Source organism: Eriocheir sinensis, chromosome 56 (assembly GCF_024679095.1).
Source record: "Eriocheir sinensis breed Jianghai 21 chromosome 56, ASM2467909v1, whole genome shotgun sequence".
NCBI classification, from domain to species: domain Eukaryota; kingdom Metazoa; phylum Arthropoda; class Malacostraca; order Decapoda; family Varunidae; genus Eriocheir; species Eriocheir sinensis.
The window spans coordinates 8,756,715-8,767,153 of record NC_066564.1 but is presented as its reverse complement, the minus strand read 5'-3'; the positions used below and the strand labels follow the sequence as shown (position 1 = coordinate 8,767,153).

Below are 10,439 nucleotides of genomic sequence, written 5' to 3'. Positions count from 1 at the left end.
ATAACAGCTTGATAACAACAGAACTGCTTAAGTAACATCATTCATTAGCTTATCATCATCCTCAACATCCACCTAACTCATCAATACTCACAACCTCTACTCGACTACTATCACTTTTTCTCCAACCACAACAATCACCTCGACAAGCACGGCACAACCTCTTTAACCACCACAATCTCCGCTTTCCACAACCACAATCTTCTTAACATCACAATCTCCTCCTCAACCTCCACCACCATCGCCCTTAGCCCCAGAACCTACTCCTTGACAACCAATACCTTCCCCCCATCCCCACAACCTCCTCTAGGTCGCCTTAGTGAAATACAGGATATGATTGGCCCTATTAGACTAAGGTTACTCCTAGATCACTCCATCTTTCGTTTCCTCCCTTTCTTCACTCCCCATTTCCACTTCTACATATCTTAACCCGGTAGCAGCGACGGGCAAAATTTATGGCTTTACCGTGTAGCAGCGACGGGCCAAATTTGTGCCATGATATAATGCTTTGATATATATTATGAAAAGGTTTGTGTGAGGGGTGATTTTTTCTCATTTTCTCGCTTAGAGGGACCATTAAGAAACGCATATGATCCTCACGCTGCTACCGGGTTAACCTTACTCTTCTCTGCTCTATACATGTCATGAGCAGATATCGCACAGTCACTTTATATGTGCTGTATACTCTGCCGTCACCTATTCCTTACAGGTCACCACACACCGCATGCTCACTATGCGTGGACCTAACCCTTCTACAAATAGTACACATTCGATTTCTACGTTTGCCTGTAGCGCTCGTTTCCACTTCAATATACTCTCATGTTTGGTTTGGGTTTGGCACAGGAAACGTTTTTTCTTTCCAAGGGCGGGAGCACCATGGCGGCAGGCGAGATTTTGGTGTAGGACCTTTTTTTTTTTTTTCGCGGGATGTACACACTTAACGGTGGAGCAAAACATATTAGTTCTGGCCGAATTTGAGTTCTTTCAGTGCTTGATATCTTTTGTTTTAGAACGTTCACGGAAACGCAGTGTCACCCTTCACCGTTATACATGTGGTGAACACTCTTTCCTCTTCAAAATCTAGAACTTCCCTATAAGTTGCCATGGTGAAGTGCGGAGTGTAACTAATCCCTTCAAGACTGAGGTCACCAAGGTCACCCTCCCTCATACGTCCTCTGCCGGGTTATCTAACTTTCCTCTCCCCATGCCCACTTTCATCCCTCCTCTCCCCATATTTTGTACAACGAGAAGCATTATTAAAATCATGCGTTATTATTGCTAATTAAATTCACCAGCATATGATAATTTGATGAGATTAGATAAATGTGACGCACTATAGGTGTCCACTAAAGGAGCAGCTTACTCGTAAATACAGTTTTGTAATTTGACAGCTGCCTGTGGTGGGCGAGATGCCATCACTCAGGTGCTTAACAACAATGGGCATCGAAAATATGCCCCGGAAGGTTAAGGCTGGCGATACCGAGCTCAGTACGTTATCAGGCCGTGGTGACTTTTACACACACACACACACACACACACACACACACACACACACACACACACACACACACACACACACACACACACACACAAACACACACTTTCCGCTTTTGAAAAATACTAACAGTTCCCTTTAATTTTTCACAAGCATTCCTGTTTCTCCATTATGGGCGTAGACGAGAAAATCAGGTCACTTCCTTTGGCACAGACATACACACACACACACACACACTCAGACATATTGTAAATTTGAAATGCAATGACAAATAACCGTTGTGAAAAATATACGAAAAATGTTGGCGCATATGAGATGAGGGCTGCCAGGGATGCTGTGTTGGCGCGAATGATAAACTGAGCAAATTGTGGAAAATGTTGGCGAATGTGGCCGCTCCATGTTTTGTTTGCGAATTATTGAGTGTGTGTGTGTGTGTGTGTGTGTGTGTGTGTGTGTGTGTGTGTGTGTATGCTGTGGTGTTTGTTCTGTTTGTGGTGTATGTCTACTTTCTGTTGCGTGTGTACCTTCTATGGTGTGTGTATTTTCTGTGGTGTGTATACTTTCTGTGGTGTGTGTGTACTTTCTGTGTTGTGTGTATTTTCTGTTGCGTGTGTACCTTCTGTGGTGTGTGTATTTTCTGTGGTGTGTGTACGTTCTGTTGCGTGTGTACTTTCTGTGGTGTGTGTGTGTACTTTCTATGGTGTGTGTATTTTCTGTGGTGTGTGTGTACCGTACTTTCTGTGGTGTGTGTACGTGCAGTGTGTTGTGGTGCTTTCTGTAGTGTGTGGTGTGTGTGTGTGTTGTTGTGGGGCAGTGTGTGATCTGTTTCTGTGTTGTGTGTTGCTTTTGGTGTGTGTGTGTCTGTTTGTGTGTGTAAAGCAGTGTGTGATCGTTCTGTTGTGTGTACGTGCTTTCTGTGGTGTGTGTACGTTCTGTTGTGTGTACCAGGCAGTGTGTGATCGTTCTGTTGTGTGTACGTGCTTTCTGTGGTGTGTGTACGTTCTGTTGTGTGTACCAGGCAGTGTGTGATCGTTCTGTTGTGTGTACGTGCTTTCTGTGGTGTGTGTACTTCCTGTTCTGTGTGTGTACTTCTCCAGTCCGTTGCTATTTTCACTTGCGTATTATTTTTATTTATTTTATTTTTTTATTTCTTGGCAACACTTTTTCCATTTGTTTTCTATCTTTTTTTTTATTTATTTACTTTTTTTACTTCTTGACTACACTTTTTCCATTTTATTTATCTATTTATTTATTCTTGACTTCACTTTTTCCATTTGTTTTCCTTTTTTTTTATTATTATTCTTGGCTACACTTTTTCCATTTGTTTTCCTTTTTTTTTATTATTATTCTTGGCTACACTTTTTCCATTTGTTTTCTATCTTTTGTTCGATGCGTTGTGTCTGCCGCTGTAGTAGTATTATTTCCGCTATAGTTAGGGCAGCAGTTAATGGCTCAAAAATACTAATTGCCATTTGTTTTACGCATCTATTTATTATATTTCCCTACAATAAATATACAAATCAAATCATTGTCACTGATACAGAATTATGATTACATTGTTTTTTTGCGATTTGTGCCATTACGCAAAAAAGTAAATGTGTTATTTAACTGCACACACACACACACACACACACACACACACACACACACACACACACACACGCACACACACGTTGACATGCTGATAGTACTGTATGTATTTTGAACACTCTAAACTTCTCATTCGTCATTGTTGTTTTATTATTTTAAAATTATGCGGGATAACGTAATTTTGATTGGAATGTTTTGTAGAAGCGGAAATATTAATAAAAAGTCTCTCTCTCTCTCTCTCTCTCTCTCTCTCTCTCTCTCTCTCTCTCTCTCTCTCTCTCTCTCTCTCTCTCTCTCTCTCTCTCTCTCTCTCTCTCTCTCTCTCTCTCTCTCTCTCTCTCTCTCTCTCTCTCTCTCTCTCTCTCTCTCTCTCTCTCTCTCTCACCACCACCTCTCTCTCTCTCTCTCTCTCTCTCTCTCTCTCTCTCTCTCTCTCTCTCTCTCTCTCTCTCTCTCTCTCTCTCTCTCTCTCTTTAGTTTCTCCCACTCTCTATGCCCTCTCTCTCTCTCCTCTCTCTCTCTCTCTCTCACCCTCCCTGTCTCTCTCTCCCTCCCTGTCACCCTCCCTGTCTTCCCATCAGTTCAGTATCGCTTTTGCCGCTCCACGTTTGAACTTCCATTACTCTGATTGCTCTGTCGTACCTCTAACCTGGATGACCCAATGGCTGATCACTGCCGACCCCGGACACCCATACACCGCCCTTGCTACCTCCTCGCTGGGGCCTCTGTCGCCCTAACAACCCGCGCTAAGACGAGAGAGCGGCCGGCGAAAGGGCGAGGTTGTGTTATGGGATGTGGCGGAGGGCCGGTGCTGGAGAGGGTGGGGCGCTGTAAGAGGTGTGCCGTTGGAGAGTGGTCTGCGTGCACTGGTATTGAGGGTCACTGATACGGAAGGGCTGGCCGTAGTGGATGGATTGGGAGGCTCACTGTGACCACATCAGCGGAGGTAATTAGCCGTTTGTGTGGACTTGGGCTACTGGACCCCCCGCCCCCCGCCCCTGCTAGCCTCCATCTGCGATTCTAATGGTGGTGCCTTTGACTCCTCTTCATCCTCCTCTTGCTTCTCCTCCTCATTTTTTTCGTTTCTTTCTCTTGCTTCTTGTCATCATCATCATCATCATCACCTTTACCTCGAATATCAACATCAACGTTATAATATTTTTCTTTGCCTTCTGTATCTTCATTAACATCTATTTTTTTTCCCTCCTTTTCCCTATTCGCTTCTTCCTCCTTCTCCTCCTATCCAAACACTTTTCCAGTCCTTCCTCTGCCTTGATCATGTCCTTGCCGCCCTTCCTTCCCTCCTTTGCCATCATGCCTTTCATAAGCTCCGATTCCCCCCTCCTTCCTTTTATCCATCTACGTTTCTGTGTATATATGTGTGTGCGTGTGCGTGTGTGTGTGTGTGTGTGTGTGTGTGTAGTCGACGAACATCACTACCAGCACCATTTTTTTTTTTGCCGTCCTCCGCCCGCCGACCACTACATGTGATGAACCTCCAGTTTCTGTTTCACTGGCGCTTAGAAAGGTATTTGCACTATTTTCGGTGATACAATTTGACAGCGCCGTCATCTGCCACGGCCCGATGCGTTGGCGTAATTTTTTTTTTGGCGGGTGTATCAATTTATTTTAGTTTTTTCCCCTCCCTGTTGTTTGCAGTGGCACAGGAAGGAAATATAATGTGATGAATTTAAAAATGGTTACGTGTGTATGTATATGCGTATGTTTTTTTATATACTTTCAACGCTCCCACACCTGTATTAGTAGTAGTGAGTGTATATACAACGAACACACACACACACACACACACACACACACACACACACACACACACTCACAACACCCCTTCCCCCCTCTTCCCTCACACACTCACAGCACCCCCTCCCCTCCTTCATCCCCTCTCCCAGATATACAAGCCTCGGAATAAAAGTGAAATCTGCCACCTTTAAATGTTTTCCAAGAACAGACAAAATGCAAGGCCCGGCAAAGTGCTTCCCTCACAGCCATACCCGTCACATCCTGCCCGTAATGTTCCCTATTTTGGGTTAACTCACCACGGCGGACACCCGCACCCACACACACACACACACATTCCAATACGCATACACACAACCCAGAGCCACAGAATAGGATACGAGAGTTCGGCCAATTCCATCACAGGCCCCGAGTTGTTACTAGGAGCCGCGCAAAATTCAAATTGATGTAGATGTAATAGTGTTTTTTTTGTGTGTGTGCTCTGGGTACTTCTTGGAGACACACATAAACACAAAAAAAAATCAGTATCAGTTTGAATTTCGCGGCTCTTTTGGTAATAACATGGCGCTTGTGATGATATTGGCCTAACTTTTCTATTCCATGGCTGTGATATAACCTATACATGTCATACAATACACTAAGCCACCCATATACATCCTTGGCCTATCGTATTTAACCTACATTCTCTACCTTAAAATCCACTTCTCCCCCGTAAGCAACTGTCCCTCACTCCCCGCTCGTTCATCTCAGTTATACCCGTAAGCTTCAATAACATCGCGTCTTCCATTCACCAGTACACTTCAAACTCCTTCATAACGTTTCTGATACCCTTATCTTTATACTGAACAACCTGCTCCTCGTTCTTTGACCTCACTTGTATTCGTATTCCCTTTAAACATCGCATGCTCCTCTATAATCTCCCTCCACTCATGCTTCTTCTTTACCCCATAAATCATACTTTTACCTTCACCCCCTTCCTTCCCACTAATCCTTCGCATTGCACCCCGACCCCTTCCATTTCTCCTTCCCTTCCCCTCCACACCTTCCCTCCTCCTTGCTTAAATGTAATGGAGTATTTCAGTGAGTGGCGGCGGCTTTGCTTGGCTCGGCCTGCTCCTTCCTTCCTTCCTTCCTTCTTTCCTCCTCTGATTAAAGGGTGGGCCTCATATCCTAATTGTGCCATTTGTTAATTATTTAATGTTCACTTCTTGCGCGTGGGTGGAAGGCTAATTTGTATGTGTGTGTGTGTGTGTGTGTGTGTGTGTGTGTGTGTGTGTGTGTGTGTCCGTGCGTGGGTGTGTGCGTGTGCTTGCTTGTATGTGATATTTCATTGCAATTGTTAGATATATATGTGCCAAAAAAAAACACCTCCACTGATAAAGAAAGAAATTTATAAACTTCGGGAGCATGAATATATTTTGGAGGAGGTGGCTGAAATATTCATGAAGGAATAAATCAGTCGACAGGTGTAGGGAAAGATAGTGGTTTCGTTCACTCCTCCTCCAAAGACTGCTCCCTCCCTATAGGGGGGAGCACGGGCCTTTGCCAAAGGCGGCCCGTAACAGGATGCCGACAGACGGACTCTATCGGCTGGCGTCAGCCGAGCCGACCAATTCGGTTTGTCGACGAGGACTGGCGTGTCTCCGCTGTCGATCATACTTACATATTCTAAATTCTTCGAGGACCTGTTCGCTATATCCTTATAAACACAGGTTATATGCAACAAGTATAGAAGTTTGTGTGCTCACACCTTCAACCGTACTGGAAGAGGTAGTCTTGGAAAACTTTCGTGTAGTGGAAGATGCGAGCACGCGGACTTATTGCATATGATATATGTTTTTTTACCCCCCGCAAAATTGAATTTTGCGGAAGGTATTGTTTTAAGCTGTGTACTTACGAGCCTCTTAACCAGTACTGAAAGTGTGTGTGTGTGTGTGTGTGTGTGTGTGTGTGTGTGTGTGTGTGTGTGTGTGTGTGTGAGATATACAAGTAGTTTTGTAGAACCCAAGCCTTAGTACTTTTTTCTCTTCCAACAGAGGTCGCCCAGGGTGGCAGGATAAGGATTTCTCCGTTGATGGTGAGATGATGAAGCTCCGGCGCCAGATAATAATGAGAAGAACGAGGAGCATCAAGAGTGGCGTGTGGTCGCCGGTCGCCGGTGAGTACACTGTCATTGGTAGTGAGTCTGTTCTGGCCGTTTCCATTTGATTTCCTTTATGTAACTGAAGAATAGTACTTGGAAACGCTAGAAGTGGACTCGTAATGACTTCTGGCAGCATGATCACAACACTGTTATTTCAATATTAGACATTTCTTCAGTTAGTGGAAGCGTTTAGGGTAGCCTGGTAGTCAGATATGTCGGAAGGGTGATGGGAAATGTTATATGTGGACTGAAAGCGCCACCTGGCCGTCCGGGTCATAATGAGAGCAATGGTACTTTTACATCGGTCATTATTTCAATCAGTGGAAGTCATGGTTGGTGTAATTGACGCATGGGCAGCCTACTTTGTTTACTTAACAATCTCATGTATAATCATCCACTTGCGAATAAGGAAAGGAAAGCATCAAGAGAGATCAGGGAAGGAACGCACATACAAAGAACGCAAACGCCGGGAAGTGTGCTAGAACACCAATTTTTTTTACCAAAAGAACAAAAAGTCGGGAGGCGCGGGGTCGTTGGCAACACTGGGCGCAGGGAAGGGGAGCGGGTTGGCTTCAGAGAGGGGGGAGGGGAGGCGAGTGGGCAGTGTCGGCTGTGTTGAGGTCTGGAGGGCTGGGAAAGAGAGGGAAGGGAAGGGACAGGGAGAGAGAAAAATAGTGCAGAATGGGAAGAAGGGGTTAAATGTCGGGGGTGGAAAAGGGGATTGAAGGGATGTGGGGAGTGTTGGGGTTGAGAGAGGAAGAAAAGAAGGAGGAAAAGGAGGAGATATTGGTAGTTGTGATGGTGGAAGTAAAATAGGAGGGGGGAAGGAGGAGGAGGAGGAAAAGGATTGTCCGGTCAGAGTGGAAGGGGGGGCTGGGGGGGGGTTGGGGGGGCGAGGGAGAAGCGTGCGTATTGAACCATAAAAGAAATGAAACAAAAAAAAAAGGAAAAGATTTATAAAAATGTTTTGACGTTTTTTCTTGATTGAACAGGATTTATGTTTTCTGAAAGCTTTGTCAAGAGAGGGGCAGAGGACCGACGGTGTGTGTGTGTGTGTGTGTGTGTGTGTGTGTGTGTGTGTGTGTGTGTGTGTGTGTGAGAAACTTTTTGTGTGTAAATGTCAACTGCGATATAAAAAGTCAAATAGGCAAGGGATGAAAGGGATCAGACACGCTGCAATGGGGAGTAAGGGGAAGAGGAGGAGGAGGAGGAGGAGGAGGAGGAGGAGGAGGAGGAGGAGGAGGAGGAAGGACCCTAGCGTAAGAGAGAAATACAAGTTTAAGTAATGAATGCCGTCCATGGGCGCAGCGTGATGTGAATGGGTCAGTGAATGATGAGGGTGCGGGGTGAGGGGAGAGAGAGATAAATGAGAAAGGAAGCAGGGAAGGAAGGAGCGGCGCGTGGAACAAATATTGCGAGCCGGTCAAGGGGAGTGCATGGTGTCTAAAGACCAAGAGAGCAAACAGGGACGACGATTATGAGTAGCTCTGAAGGGCACACCTGGAGAGAAGGAGGAGGATGTGAAAGCAAAAGTACAAGTAGACGAGGAGCTTAAGGAGGAAAAGGGGGAAGAAGAGAAGGGAAAGGAGGTGAAAGACAGGCACAAGACAAGCAGACGAGGCGTGTGCATGGGAAAGCGATGACAGGGGGGAGTAAGAGGCAGGCGGGCGAGAGAAAAGAGGAGAGGGGAGAGAGACTGAGGCAGCAAGCACATAACACAACCAGGGGAGGGAGAAGAAGGGAGGAGGGGCGGTTAGCAATAGTCCATTCGGTATAGGGGAGGGAGAGGAAATGGAGAGGCGAGGAGGCTATCGTATAAGAACCACCCCTCCCCCACCTTTTATTCCCCCTTAAAACCCTAAAAATCAGACCCCCCTCAGACCCCCACCCTATTTTTACCTCTGATCTCGAGAAAATACGAAATCGTTGTGAGCGCCCTGCGGAGGTAATTACACACACACACCGGCCGCCCTCCGCACCACGCCTGGATTACGTGTCATTACCGTGTCCCCTCTGGTCGAAAGTGCAGGTTAGCGTTCGGCAGCGAGGCGAGGGAATTTATCGTGACCAGATTCATATCCCTGGGAGTTTATAGGATTAAAAAAAAGGGAGAAAGAGAACTGGATTGGTTACTGTAAACTTGAGTCCGCTTAGGGAATCGCTCACGTGATATATTTTTTTCTCGACCTGAATCTTGTTTTTTATTAAGGTTATAGGATTGAAAAAGGGAGAAAGAGAACTGGATTGGTTACTGTAAACTTGAATCCGCTTAAATGGAGGCGCTCACTTCTCTAAGACAGCAGACAGAAATGTGATGATTTGTCGTGACCTGAATGTTGTTTTCCGTTGTTTAAAGGATTAAAAAAAAAGGGAGAAAGGGAAGTGGATTCGGCTACTGTAAACTTAATTAAATCCGCATAATTTTTTTTTTTTTTTTGGCCTTCTTAGCCGGGCTCCTCTTGATGGTCCTGATGATTGGTTCCTGATGGTCGGTCGGGTCGTCTTGGCCAGGTCCTGGCGCGTTCTAGCGCAGTGGTAGTAGTATAGTAGTGGCATCTTGTGCCCATACATTGGCTCTCCCAGAGCTCATCTTTGATCCTAGAGATAGAGTCCAGGTTCGGGTGGGGTTCTGGGTGGAGCAAGGACAGCATTTACTCCCTCGGCGCTGGCGGCGCTGAAATCAGCTTGGTACTCAAGGGCGGGGGACTCTGTCCCCCCTGAACACGAGGCCGTTACTTTGACGACTCAGCCACCGACTGGAGTCACTCACTTCTCTAAGACAGTAGGCAGAAAGGGAATCAATCGTGACCTGAATCTTGTTTTCTGTAGTTTATAGGGTTAAAAAAGGGAGAAAGAGAACTGGATTGGTCACTGTAAACCTGAATCCGTGTATGAAGTCGCTCCCTTCTCTAAGACAGTATGCAGAAACGGAATGAATCGTCACCTGAATCTTGTTTTTCGGAAGTTATAGGATTTTAAAAAGGGAGAACGATAACTGGATTGGTTACTGTAAACTTGAATAGGTGTATGAAGTCGCTCCCTTCTCTAAGACAGCAGACAGAAAGAGAATCAATCGTGACCTGAATCTTGTCTTTCTGAGGTTACTGGATTAAGAAAGGGCAGAAAGAGAATGGTTTGGTTAAAGAAAAAATCGCTCTTGAAACCACATCATTCCTCCCCAAGACTAACGTAGCTTGCGATGAGGGAGGAGGAGGACTAATTTGGTTATAGTAAACAAAACCAGCTCGCTCGTGTATAGCCACTCGCGTCCTCCGAAAGACCAGTGTATGTGTCTTGTGGTGGTCGAGTTTGACATGTATTAAAAAAAGGGGGTAGAAAGAGTAGTAGAAAGAGAAGAAAGAAAAAAGAGCAAAGAGGAGCAGCGAATAGCGGGCTTTTTTTATATATATTGTTGTTTCCTTTTTTTTGTGCCCTTGAGCTGTCTCCTTTGCTGTAAAA

At 45.4% G+C, this 10,439-nt stretch overlaps 1 protein-coding gene across 1 annotated transcript in view; it reads left to right on the top strand.

The window, feature by feature from the left end:
• Positions 1 to 10,439, top strand: part of LOC126984262 (uncharacterized) — a 274,528-nt gene that overhangs the window by 18,012 nt on the left and 246,077 nt on the right. The window contains exon 2 of the mRNA XM_050837881.1: positions 6,874 to 6,995. The gene's annotated coding sequence lies outside the window, so the exon portion shown is untranslated. The remainder of the gene's footprint in view (positions 1 to 6,873; positions 6,996 to 10,439) is intronic.